Raw genomic sequence first — 14595 nt, 5'->3', positions numbered from 1 at the left:
GTAGAACAAATATAAATCTACATAACATGCTTTACAAAAACCAGGAGCGGATCTGTAAATACAGAGAGCAAACGGACGGGTCCCAGAGGGGAGGGGGGTCAGGGGATGGGCACGATGGGTGAACGGGGAGTGGGAGGTAGAGACTTCCAGTTATGGAGCCAAGAGGTCATGGGAATAAAAGGCACAGCGTAGGGAATAAAGTCACTGATACTGTAACAGTGTTGTATGGGGGCAGATGGCAGCTACACTTGCAGTGAGTATAGCCTAGTAGAGAGATCCTGAATCACTATCTTGTACACCTGAAACTAATATAACATTTTCTGTGAACTATACTCGAAGTAAACAAATCAATCAATAAATCTGTGTTTTGACCTCTGCATCTACTGATACACACACACACACACACACACACACACACAGGACTTCATTCATTTTAGATATAACAATAATTACTTTAATCTTTACGGACCTTTCCAGCCTTTAAAACTCCTTTGACATTTCTATTTTGATTTTCGTTCACCCTAGCCCACGAGTTAGGAAAGCCATTTTTAAGCCAGTGGCTCTCCTCCATGAAGCATATTTGCATTACAAACAGATTAGCCCAAAGGTAAGATAAAACCTACAGGAACCCCAAAGGAGCAATTTTCTCAAATTATTTGAGGAAATAAAGTTTTTTCAAATATTGGCTTCCCTCTGTCTGTGGAGCCCAACCTCTAGTGGGCAGGGCTTGCCGCTCTAGACGTGGCCTTTGTCCACAGCAGATCTCTGCTTTCAGAGACATTGACTGTGGGTATCAGCAAAGCTCAGACCAGGGACTGGACCGTTTTCCCAGTATTACACTTTGCAAATAGCATAGTGCATACAGCAAATCCCAATGTTACTGCTGCCCTTCCCCTTGGGCAGGGGGTTTGGCCCCAGAGGGCACAGCTGCCTGGAGTCTAGGTCACTTCTGCCATCATCAGTGGAGGAAAAGGACAGAAATGGTATAAACCTTTATTGATTTATCATGAATTGCTACATTTTTATTACATATTTTTAGAAACTTATGAAAAACAACTTTAAGTTTTCTTTTTGTAACAAGGTCTAGCAAAATTTGATTGGATAAGAATTTTATAAGAATTTTTGGGAAACTAGGGGAGAATGTGCCTGTGTTACAAGAAAAAGAAGTATAATTAACATGTAATGTGATGACACACGCAAATGGCCTCCATTTCTTTTTCCAATTTACCAAAAAAGTGCATCTCTTACTTTGGGATGCGTTTATTGTTTACTGACCAAGTGTGATTGATGAAAAACTTAGTCAATGAATGAAAGGGTGTTGCCCTAGGCCCAGACCCATCTGGAAAAGTTTCTTTGTCAGGCACATGCCATAACCCTGGTTTATAAACAGGTCTTTCTTCTAAAAGAAACAAAAACAAGTCTCAAACTGAAGCAAAATTATGAATTATAAAGATTACACTGATGAACCAGAGCCTCCAAATCTGGGAGAAAGTTTGAATGGCTAACAGAAAGAGGGCACTCCTGCCATATTAGTTGTGTTGAGAAGATATATGTTTATTTTGCAACTAAATGCCTTTTAATGATTTCTCATTTAAACCAGTAAAATTCGATTTACCCACAAAAATACTCCTCCCTTTTGTTCTTCATAAAGTATATATTTTTAAAGACTTCAGTTGTTTATTTGAGAGAGACAGCGAGCAGGAGTGGGGGTGAGGGGACAGAGGGAGAGGGAGAAACAGGCTACCAGCTGAGAACCTGATGTGGGCTCGATACCAGGACCCTGAAATCATGACCTGAGCCGAAGGCAGATGCTTAACCGACAGAGCCACCCAGGCACCTGTGAAATATTTTTATCCAATACAACTTCCCTCTAATACTGAAGATTCTTAGCTCGATGATCCTTTCTGTAGTATGAAACAATTAGCCCAATTTTTTTTTTTAGTATTTAGCAGATTAAATATATAAAATGGAAACTGGCTTTTACTCAACTTCTATGTACCTACAATGAGTAAGATGCTAGTTAGGTGTTTGGGGAAGAAAGACATAGAAGCAGGGCTTCTGTACCCAAGTAGCTCACAAGCAAGGGAATCACTGAAAGAGCTAGTGAGTGAAAACGGGCGTTTCTGTGGCTCCAGAGAAACTGCACGATAGCACTAAATCGTAGGGCCTGTGTGTGCTATTCTCCTGAAGTATTGCCTTTGGGGTTGCCAAATTTGCCTAACCAAGTTAATTGAATTGGAAATTGGTAATGGTTTGAAAAATAGGAAAGTATGATATGTTTAAAAAAAAAAAGCACATTACAGGTATATTGAACAATACACTTTTAATTAAGTCGAGTACTTTTTTAGATTTGGCTGTCTCTACTGTTATAGTTCAAAGGTTAATCAAATAGAGACACTGTTCTCAGAGGAGTTAATCCCGAAATTTTTGCTTTCTCCAGTATTATAGCTTAGTCTTATTCTTGAAAAGATAGGAAGTGTCCCCTCCCCTCCTCACCCCTCTATTTTTAAATTCAGTAGACATTTTAAAAATGTGATGGCAGAAGAATAGGGAAAGACAAGGGGGGCAACTGACCTTTCTTAAGGCTAAGATATAAGAATATTTCAGAATGGAACACCTGTGTCAAACAATCAAACATTTGTCCACTGGGTGCCACTGTCTTCCTTACCAGGCTATGCCACTGATTGCAAAAAGAGAACTTGTCACTAATATTCAAGACAATGGTGTGTGTGTGTGTGTGTGTGTGTGTGTGTGTGTACGTATGTATGTAGGACTATTTCCGCCTGTATCCATGTATACATGTTAAAATTTCTTTTAAATATCATTAATTTAGGACTTGTCACAAGGATGGTGGGAAATGCTAGCTGGCTTTCACTGGTAATCCAAATCATTTTGTGAGTACTGGCCAAGTAAGCTAGCCTGGCAGGCTAGAAACAGGTAGGGGAAGCAGAAGGGATGGTGAGAACAAAGATTTGTGCTGGAACCAAGAAGTGGAACATGGTATTGTCAACAGTTGATTTTGCCTTTGAGAAAAGAGTAAATTTCACTGTTCGTCAAATCGTTACCTCCTGGCTTTGCCTTAGACTAGAACACAGAATTAACTCAGAATGGAAAGTATAGGTACCTAAGATTTCATCTACAGTAAGCATCTCTTGGTCCTGTGGCTCAGTTTTCTTACACTGAAACTTTCTAAGGTCAGCAAGGTCCAGCAAAGTCTCTGTTGGTTTAATGTGAAGAAGAAACCTACAAATAGTGAAGAAGTAAAAAGACAGTGTCCACTTCCTCTCTGCCATCACACAGTAAACAGAATTCTTGGTTGGTTTCCCTCTAGCTAACAATTTTTCTTTATTTCTCTGCAGCCATGTCTCAATTGTCAAAATAAAAGCAATATGAGATCAGGATAATTTACAATTAAGATTTATAATCTGAGCTATTTATAGCTGTAAGAATTTTGCAGCAACTCAGTTGGCCAGAGTGAGAAAGGGCCACGAGAATCAAACTCTTCTCCTAGGTAACACAGTAAATAACTCATCATTAACAAGTTTTGCTAAAGAAAATACTTGATTATATTTCCAGCAGGTTGAGATCAGTAGGAGGAAATGCCTGGAAATTAGGTAGTAGATAAAGGACCTGGGGGGGGGGGCAGGTAGAAACAAAGGAAAGTGTTAGGGGAGTAGAGAGAAAGAAGAGTAAAAAGGTTTCTGGAAAAAAATTATAAACAACAGTTTTTGCATGTGTGTTGGCTTCTAGCACCACTGCGGATGAGAGGGATGAAGAAAGGGGCTTCGGTGGGCTGCAGTTTGTGACCATACCAAACAAATAGATACCACAGCTTTTGTGCTGGGATCCCAATGCTGTTCCTGCTAAGACAGTGTCAGGGAAACCCACAGTTTCACAATGGAGCACAGGTCCAGTTCCCCCAGTGCAGAGGGACTCAGCAGGGCAGTTCCTGAGACACTTCCTCTGGGCAAGATTTTGGCCCACGTCTCTCTTTGTTCATCAGCAGCTTCTGGTTCCCAGCTCCTAGCAGCAGACCCAGGGGAGCTCAAGCTCCACTACTTGCTAGCTTAATGACCATAGGCAATTCACATAACCTCTCTGAGTCTCAGGCAGCTGGCTTCTCTAAAAGTGGGGAAGGGGCGCCTGGGTAGCTCAGTCGGTTAAGTGTCTGACTCTTGATTTCAGCTCCGATCATAATCTCAGGGTTGTATGATGGAGCCCTGTGACTTTGGGCTCCATGCTCACTGGGGAGTCTGCTTGAGATTCTCTCTCTCCTTCTCCCTCTGCCCCTTCCCCCCTCAAATAAATAAATAAATCTGAAACATACTAAAAGTGGTAAACATGCTGGTTTCATAGGCAGTTGTGAAGTTTAAATGAGAAGTGTATCTGGCTTTTAGTTGTTTCTCAACAAAGGTTCATTCATCTCTACTTTTAGTAGTCCTAATAAAACTGTATGGTTCTCTGTCATGTATCACGGGCTAATGTGTGTGTGTGTGTATAAGGAGTTTCTCATTTTTTCTGGTGTCTCTCCAAGTGTTTGAGACATTCAAGTTGTAACACAGCACTTCTTCCACATTCACAATTTTAGAGTGTTTCAAGCAGGAGAGCTCCCCTCTCACCTCATGTCCCTTGGCCTAGCCTGGCTACTTGTGGGTCCAGCATTCTCTTTCACTCTTTCCAAGCTATTCATGTGGTAAAGGGATCCGGATACTTTCACCTTGTTCATCCTTTCTACTTCATCTCTTGGGTCTTCTGTTTCTGCCCATTCTCTGATTTTGCTCAGAGTGGGAGCTGAATGGGCAGTGCTGGGATGTGGTCATTTCAGGGTTTTACAGGAAAACTGGGGAGTCGGGAAAATCTGTGATCATTTCTTCACCAAGGAGGTGAATCCAGTCACAACTCTGTAGTCAGAATTAGCTTCAGGTGTCTTATGGATATCGTACCTACCAAAATATTAGTTACATATGAAGTGTGCCATACACACAAGCTGGGAAAGAGATGTGATTTGATGTAAGAGCTAGGAGGTGGGAAGCTTGGTGGGAAACTCGACTTTTTTTTCCCAATCATTGTTTTTCCCAGGTAGTAATGAGACATAGACAAGACACAACAAGGAGCCCCTTTACGGTCTTTTGCAGCACAAAATTAATTTTGCCCTTGCTGTTTCCATAAAGGGAGAATTATTGGTGATACTCAGGATGCAGAGAAATTTCAATGGAGAAGAACATGGTGGTATGTCCCAATTTTTGGAAAAGCATGTGTGAGTCTTTTTCTTACTTCTTAGGAATAGCTCATGTGCCAGCTATGCATAATTTTTCCTTTACCTGATGAGAAGACATTTCTGAAGGCCCAAAATAAAACTAGTAGCAGGGCCTTCTCGTATCCTGACTCTGTAGCAAACTCCTTTTCCTTATTTACAACACCCCCCCCATTTCCCTGCCTAACATTCACCTCCATCTTTAATAATAACAGAAGCAATAATGGAGACAAAATGTGAAAGGGGGATGATAGATTTGGGATAGGGTGTCTAAGCAATCCCATAGAAATGCATGCCTTGTGCTAGACCCCTACGATGCATTGTATATGGTAGTCACTGAGAGGAGGAACTAACATTTATTAAGCACCTACTGTGTTCTGGGTAATGGGCTTAGATTTATAGACGCTTCATTTAACCAACCCAAGAATGCTAGGAGGGCCACTATTATGATGACCCCCATGAGGAACATGAGACTCAAAGACATTAAGTCATTGGCCCAAGGTCATACAGTTAATAATGGTCAAGCTGATATTAGAACCTAAATATTTTTAAAGTCACAGTCCCTGTTCTTAAGAACATGTGGTCATAAGCCAAAGCCACTTAAAACAAGTTTCCCACTCAAGCAGCACTGAACAAAAACTTATCTCCAAGCTGGAACCTGGAGTTGGTTGATTGCTGGGTGCTACCCTCAGATTTTCTGTTTCATTAGATCTGGGGTGGGGGGTCAATAATTTGCATTTTTCACAAGTTCCCACTCTAAGTTGAAGTTAAGTTCTAGCCCTAATCCAAATCTGTGAGTGAAGGGTCCTCTTCACACTTGTCTTGTGCCCCAGTGGCACAGAAACTGATTAAACCAGTTAGGATTAGTCTTGGGTGCATAAAACAAACAATCCCCAAAAAGAGTGGCCTAAAGAAGATGTTTATTTTTCATTCATATAATGTACGTCTGGACACAGACAGCCCAGGATAGACGTGACAGCTACTTCACAACCCTCAAAAGCCTGGGCTATGTCTCTCCATGCCTTTGCAAACACGGCTTTCACTCTTAACATCCAAGATGCACCTGCTGCAGCCATTCTTTTTTTTTTTTTTAAGATTTTATTTGTACACTTGAGAGAGAAAGAGAGAGATTGAGAGAAGGGGCAGAGGGAGAAGCGGACTCCCTGCAGAGCAGGGAGCTCAATGCAGGACTCAATCCCAGAACCCTGGGATCATGACCTGAGCCCCAGGCAGACGTTCAGCCGACTAAGCCACCCAGGAGCCCCGCTGAAGCCATTCTATTCACATGACAGGCAACATGAAGAAGGGAAAAGTATATGCAAAATAGGGAAGGACAACAGCCAGCTGTGCAGCCCCCTTTAAGAATTTTTAAGAACTTTTCTCAAAAACTCAGTTTAAAAATTCTTATATACCCCTGACCACTGCTATTTGCATGGAGGCAAAAACTCAGTTTAAAAATTCTTATATATCCCTGACCACTGCTATTTGCATGGAGGCTAAGAAATAAGAATATTTAGCTGGGCGCATTGCCCCCCTGAGAGTATGGGAATTCTTTTACTAACAAGGGGAGAATAGATATCAAGTTGGCAAATAGTGATCTCTGCCTTGCTCAACCAACCTCTTGGCCCTAATTTTGCACAAGGTGCTTTGTCCTGGTAACTGCAATTTTCTCCTACATGGGATATCCAGTTTTCCCAGTACCGTCTGTTGAAGAGGTGATTCTTTCTCCACTGAATGGTCTTGACAACCTCATCAAAATCCATTGTTTCTAGATGTATGATTCTGTAGACTCTCAATTCTGTTCCATTGCTCTATAACTCCATGACTTTCAACACATACTTCTGGTTGAAAACCCCAAATAAATTTTTGAGTGGGAATTTAGATTTGGTCTTTGGGTCCTTTACCAATCCTTTCTTATTGTGAGAAGCAATTCTCACAATAAGATTGCATTTTCTTACTTAATGCAATAGCTGGAAATTGAATGAATCTTCTAACTAATCTTTTTACCTTAAGCATTTAGTAGAGCAAGCAAGCAAACAAGGACAAAGACAAAAGACTATGTTTGACTCTAATAATCCAACATTATTTACCATTTTATACCAAAGTCTCTAAAATATACTCCCATTATTTGCTTCTTAGTATTCGATCTATATTTCCCTTAAGTTTGAGAAGAGAAAAAAATAAAGATGTTCAGCAAATTTTTAGATGCTAAGTATTTGTATGAATGGCTAAAAGTGATTTGATACATACTGAGATTGCCCCCCAAAAATGTTCTGGTTCTTTTTTCTTTGTTTAAATGCAACAGTAGATCCCTTGATGTCAAGTTTATTTGAAATAAGTAATGTGCCCTTGGTAGGAGTATTCATTTCTGCAAACACTCAGAAATTATGCTTGATATGCCAATCTGAAATCATGAGTTTTTGTGAATGAGTTTTTGTTTTCCAATCTATTTGGAAGTCTACTTTAATGCCATAAAATCACAAGCAGTCTGTTTGACCTGGAATGGGTTTCCTTATCACCATGAGACCTAGTTACTGGGAACTTTATTTAACACTTTGGTTCTGGTTGAGTTTACGGCAGAATTCCCTCTTTAAACACATACACACTCTCTCTCTCTCTCTCTCTCTCTCTCTCTCTCTCTCTCTCTCTCTCCCTCTTACCTAAACAGGTGTCAATTTTTACCCCCTACTAGATTGTTGGGCATTAACTGAGAGCTTAAGGGAACGTAAGGGAAAAAAGACAAGCTAGTGAAGAGATGTGTTGTTTTGAATAGCGTCAGGCACAATGACAAATGGGCTTCTGTTGCTATTGTTGTTACAGGCGGGATGCACGGACTGCTGGCCTGTTACATAACTAAAGACTTCCTTTTGCTTGTAAATGTCAAGATCAAGCAGAGGTCAGTTTTAAATAGCTGACTGGGCGCTAATAAATGTGACTTTCTTGTCTAAGAAAAAGCCAAAATGCCTTGTCCCTTATGAGTCATGGCTCTGCTGATAAAAGCAGGTGTCTTTTTGCGTGGACATTTTCTTTAGAAGCTTTCTCAGAGATGGTAAACTAACTTTCACTTTCCTTAATCTCCGCAAGAAAATTAGTAAATTGGGTATATGCACTTTATCAAGTATCCATTTATTCATTCAGTAAACATTTATTAAGCCTGTACTGTGAGCTAGGCATTTTGCTAGGTATTCCCCCGTATGTTAGCTCATGTGTTTCTTCTGAGGGCCCTGGGAAATCTTACCCCATTTTGCAAATGACGAAATCTCTTTTGTGGGATTGCAGCTCTCTTATCTGCTCTTTCTATACATTCTTCCTTGGTGACCAGTCCTAAGGGCACAAAATCTGCCAAGAACCACCTCTTCATCATTAGTCCTGATCTTCCTCATGACCCCAGACCTGAATATACAACTGCCCATGGAATAGTGCCACCAAAGTTCTCATTCAACTCAAGATCAACAGCAGAAACTTCCATCATGGTCCTTGTTTAATGGCTCCTCAACACTACAGCCAGAAGGAAGATTCCACAACACGTATTTCTCCTTGGCTTAACTCCTAAATTAGTTACCTTTCACCATCAGGGTCAAATCTATACTCCTTAACTGATCCTACAGTCATTGGTGGTCAGAGTCCCTATTTGTTTCTCCAGTTTTGTCTGACACGACTCCCTGCGTATCACTATTATACCACTTTTGATTCCTTGCATATACCATATTCTCTCTTACCTTTTTTCTCATTTAAGAAAAAACAAAAGGCTTTGCTCCTCAGAGTTAAGTTGTATTTAATATATCCTTTTCACTCTGCTTCTGCCTAGAATTGCTCCCACTACTTCCTCTTATCCTCTTTCCCATTATCCACAAAATCCCAACCAGCTCCTGTTTTCAGATCTTCAATCAGATGCTGCTTCCTCAAAAATGCTTTTCTTCTTCCTTCAGTTTGGGGTTAGATGTCCTTCCTAGGCACTCTCATAATCCGTCTCCCATTTCCCCACCAATTGTAATTATCCTACTATACCATATGCCTCATGGAAGAAATTCAGACAGTGACTTCCCTGAGTTTCAAATCAAGTTCGAATCCACCCATGTATCTCTCTGATGTCAAAGCTCATGCCCTTTACGATACAGCAATTTGAGTCGACCTATGGACAATGGAGAGCCATTAAATGAGCATATTCATATTTGCACTTAGAGAGAAAACTCCGAGGGGGCTAAGGAGGACATATCTGTGAGGTGACCAGAGCCAGGCACATCAGCGTGTAGGCTCTTCAAAAATCCAGTTTGAAATGGTAAGTGTCTATTAGTTCTGAAGAGAAGATAGAGACAAGAGATATTTAATTTAATATTTAGTTGGATTTTGTGATTAATTAATGGAAAGGTAGTATTCAAGACAGATCCCAAGTTTTAGGGGACTGGGTGATCAGTGGTTACACCAACTATCTTATATTTGAATCAATAAATATTAAAGAGCCTTTCCTTTGAAAGGCTCTATGTAGGCTCATTTACCCCATGTATGTTCTGGATTCTTCTCAAAGCCTTGTAATTTGGATTTCCTCACTTAGGTCTTCTGAATGTTGTAGTCCCTTGATATTATATCAGACCTTTAATCCACATCTTAGAAATAGGTTTCTCCTCCCCATTTTTCAAGGAGGGGCTTCTTGGAGAAAATTTTGGATGACCATGTGTTTTGTGTATGAAGATCTCATTTGTTAATTTCAGGAACAGTTTAATGTTTAAACTTGGAGCTGTATAAATGCAAGTCTCTTGCCATTATTGAATGGATGTATAGTGGCAGGGTAGTCTTTGATACTCTTTAAGAGATATTCCAAGTCAAATCTATTTGCATAATACTACTAACATGTTATTGGCCTTTTCCACTATCATTCTTGAACAAGTAGATGTTTCCCAGATGTTACACGGAAGACTGAACATAGATCAGGTATGAGAATCCAGCTGTCCTGTATTAAGCTAGACGTTGAAGAGGTACGAGGAGAAAGGGAGACCCCTGAGAAGAAACTCAAGATTGGAAGAATGCATTTCCCCCAAGTCAAAGAGCAGAGTCAACTCTGAGTGAGACCAGCAGGGGGAGTCTGTGTCCTGTTGCGTGAAAGTGCTCTGAGAATGTGCTGGAACTTGGACGGACCGGGTGTATCCTAGGAATGAGTCCTAGGCCACTAACAGTTGTTGGCTTTAATTTCTCTGAACCTGATATTATTGCTTTTTGATTTTTACATCCAAGCATTTGACCTTTATATCCAAGTCAATGATTAACTGCGTCACTTTTTCCCATGTCTCATTTCTCTCTGATATTCTTATCTGTTCATAAGACCCAGAGCGCTTTTCTGGAGATAAAGAAATCTTAGGAATCTCTATGCCTGGAACTTTATATTTCAATTATCGATTGATCTTTTGGTAAATATTTCTCTCTGTTTTCCCTTAGAGCTTAAATGTTCCTTTATTACTCAGAGTTTCCTTCCCCGAACAACTTGCGGGTATTATGGGTTGAATTGTGTCCCCTCCAAATTCAGATGTTGAAGTTCTAATTCCCAGGACATCAGAACATGACTTTTTTTTTTGGAAATGGGGTTGTTGCAGATGTAATTTGTTAAGATGAGGACATAGTAGAGTCAGATGGGCTCCAACCCAACACGGTTGGTGTCCTTATAAAAAGCAGAAATCTAGACCCAGACATGCAGGGACAAGGTCACATGAAGACAAAGGCAGGGACCAGGGTGATGCATCTACAAGAGAAGCAATGTCAAAGATTGCCAGCAAATCACCAGAAGCCAGAGGAGAAATATAGAAGAGATTCTTCACGTGCCTTAGAAGGAATCAACCCTACCAACTTTTTGATCATGGACTTCGGGCTTCCAGAAATGTGAGACAATACATTTAGGATGTTTAAGCCACACAGTTTATGGTACTCTTTTACAGCAACCCTAGCAAACTAATGCAGGGGTAACTATGCTTCCAAATTATAGGCCTTTGGAGGTCTATTTTAAGATGTGCATGAACCTAGAAATGGCTAGAAATAACTTTTTAAAGGCAGAAATATTAATAAATGTAAAAGTGTGTTTTGTCTAGGACGGAGGTAGGATGAGGAATGTGTTGTTTGTTTTCAGCTGTAAAATTGAAATGAGACAAACCCAGTTCTGTGAACTAAATGTATCCTCACACAGAGGGGTGCCTGCCCATTCCACAGGCAGAATAGGTAATTTTTTAAAGTGCTTACCTCTGTTATTTATTGCCAACGTATTTCGTAGTTTTTAGTACTAGTCCAAATCAGCTTTCAGAGCATTTTGCACAAGGAAAGCCTTCGTTTTTACATGAAATCACTCCTCTTTCTGTAGTATAAGCTTTACAAGACTCAGTTTGTTGTTGAGTGACACTGGAAACCTATCCTGTAATGATATTTGCTATGTGTATGTGTGTAGGAGAAAAGACAATGAGAGGAGATGAACGTGAAAATTCACAATTAATGGGGTGGTTTTCATAATTGCACTCTGTAATGGATTGGATGGATGATGGGAGAAAGAGAAGTTTTACATATATTTGTGGCTTACACATACAGGGTAGGTTCATTACATTTATTATGAGAGGGAAGTCTGGGGAACATATAAAATAGGAGGAGTTCATTTTGAATCCATTGATTTTGAGATGCTTCATATACATTCAGGTGACAATATTAAGTAGGTTGTTAGATATACATATATATTAGCCTGAAACTTAGTGTTTATATGTAAAAGAGAAACAAATGGGAGTAACCAACATGTTTAAATTATGGCACTGAATGAGATGAGCTGGAGAATGAGCAGAGATAAGGCAGAGAGTTGGGCCCAAGACCAAACTCTTAGGTTTCAATATTTAGAGAATTAAAAGAAAAAAAAAATGTAGCCAAGGAAACTGAGAATCAGGAAGAAGTCCAGAGAACCATGAGAGTGTTTTAAGAGGCACTGAGGACTCAGATTTATAACATTTTACTGGGAGGATGAATGAGTTGACTAGAAACTTGTCCCTTATGTTTGGTAAAATAAGGATCATAAACAACCTTGATAAGATCAGCGTCAGGAGGTTAGTGGAGGGCAGAAGGCAACTGAAGAGAGATTAGGAGAGAAATATAATTCCAGGCAGTCCTCTTCCCAGCCCCTGGGAAATTTTTTCCTGTAGATAGAGCGAGAGAAAGAGAGGGCACGCCAAGGATGGTGAAGTGAGAGAATTCTGAGGATCTAAGACTCAGGACATACAGGTGTCTCTGCTTCCTAGTTAAAAAACCAGTTAATTCTCTCTTTAAGCCAGTTTGCATTGGATTTCTGTAACATAACCAAAGTGGTTCTGACAAAAAGAGGAATTGGTGACATACCTGAAACTCAAACTCAGTACACACACACACACACACACACACACACACACACACACCAACCAAAGGAATACCCTCTAGCCTTTTTCTTGATAGTCGCCATTGAAGAAAAGGACAAAGAAGGTTCCCAGAGGTTAGAAGCAGACTCAAACACATCAGAAACGTTCACTCACTGCACAGTCAGGACTGGCCTTGTTATCGCTAGCCGGTACAACGTAGTGTTTGCAATGGTCAGTGACAACTGTACGTTGTTTCCCCTTTTCCATTTTTTTAAAAGGGGAATTATATTGTGACTGTCCTGTTTCTAGGGAGGGTATATTTTTTACTTAATCCTTAGGCGCTATATCACGATGAGTCTCATCTGCATGTGACTCAGGGTAGAATACAAATAATTTGGAGATCCAAATGTGGAGCTAGATGCAGTAACTTGATAGGACTTTGGGTTATCTCCTTTTGGGGGAGGGGTGAGTGCATCTTTGGATTCATGTAAATTAGATGCATCATATTCTGCTGGAGCATTGTGGGAAATGCATATACTTATGACCACGGTATAGTTGTGCTTAACACCCAGAGGATAGACTTGAACTGGCCTCTGTTTTTGTGTCTACATTTTCTACGTGTTTTCCCAGCTCCAATCTTACAATTATTCTATGGTTGTCAGTTATAGTCAAGGAAACGATCATTGAGCACATGACCTAGGTTCTAGTCAATTTTTTTTTTTTTTCTAATCAGGTATGATATACCGTTTCCCTGACCATAAAGACTAATCCCAGGGAGGTCATATGAACTAAGATGGGCCGAATAGAGTCCTTTTTCAATAAGTTACTGGAGGACATATTGCCTTACTATTGAGGTCATGAACCTGGAAGGCTATAGGTAACATTTTTTCCCACTGTGTGAAGAAAGCTTGTCTGCACTGGGGAATAATAAGGCCAACACATAGGAGCATTAGGAATATTGTAAGAAAGTGACAACAGTGTAGGTAGGCAATAATTTCAGGAAAAATCATTATTTTAGGCTGTCAATAGACAACTTTTGTTCATGGGAATTACTTCTAACATGTTTATATGCTAAATAGAATCAACCAGAAGGGGTAGGATAGATAATGCGGAAATGGATGGGGTGTGTGTATGCAGAAATGACAGGGATGAAAGCTTTGTGATCAAGGAGATGGGCTCAAAGCCTACCGAAAGGGCTGGGCTTTGATAGAAGAAAATCTTCTCCATTTGTGTAATGAAGGATGATTTCCCGTCTAAGTAAGAGAAATCCAATTAAAGTAACATAATAAGGCCAGCATGGAAGAATACGTTTTAAGGTGGAGCAGTTCCGATGCTGACTAATTCAGTGGCTCAAGAATGTCACCAAGAACACAGGTGTTACCCATTCTTTGCTCCCCCATCCCCTGTGTCATATTTGTAGGAGATCTGCAGCAATTTTAAGAATTGCATACAGTCAAAGGATACTGAGAAAAAGAGATGTACTTCCTCCTGTGTGTCTTTAAAAAAAATTTGGTAAAATCCTTTTCCTGGATCTCCAGGGGCCTCTCCTGGGTGTAGGCCCAGGCCTAAAATAATCTTTTATACCTGGGAATGAGACCAACACAGCTGGCTTAGTTTCATTGTGATTCATTCCCTGGGACTGGACAAGGCCAAGCTCCCCTAAACACATGGCTGCCGGCTAATCCAAATTGGGTGCCTGGTAGCAAGGGATAAATAGGTAAACAACTGTTGGGAAATGAATTAGCAGTGTCTGCTGCAATAAGGTTCATATACTGGCTAGTGGGAAGGTGAGGGAGTCGCCATCTGGCAGCTTCTATTTTTTCAGTAAATTATTGATGAGGTGGTCATTTGGGGTGAGGGGTGGGAGTGGAATTCTGAAGAGAAAGTAAGAAATGACATTTGAGGAAAGGGTAGAGAATAATATTATCTCAGAAAAGAGGAAAGGCACTTTACTAAGAAAAAATAGAATGGCAGTATGATTTCAGGGCAGTGGTA

At 40.3% G+C, this 14595-nt stretch overlaps 1 protein-coding gene across 1 annotated transcript in view; it reads left to right on the top strand.

Moving 5' to 3' along the window:
* CCDC192 (coiled-coil domain containing 192) overlaps nt 1-14595 on the top strand; it is a 193605-nt gene that overhangs the window by 33644 nt on the left and 145366 nt on the right. The gene's annotated exons all lie outside the window — the stretch shown is intronic.

Source organism: Ursus americanus, chromosome 5, assembly GCF_024610735.1.
Source record: "Ursus americanus isolate L20-20 chromosome 5, mUrsAme1.1.p, whole genome shotgun sequence".
Classification (NCBI taxonomy): domain Eukaryota; kingdom Metazoa; phylum Chordata; class Mammalia; order Carnivora; family Ursidae; genus Ursus; species Ursus americanus.
This window is presented reverse-complemented; position numbering and strand designations above follow the sequence as displayed.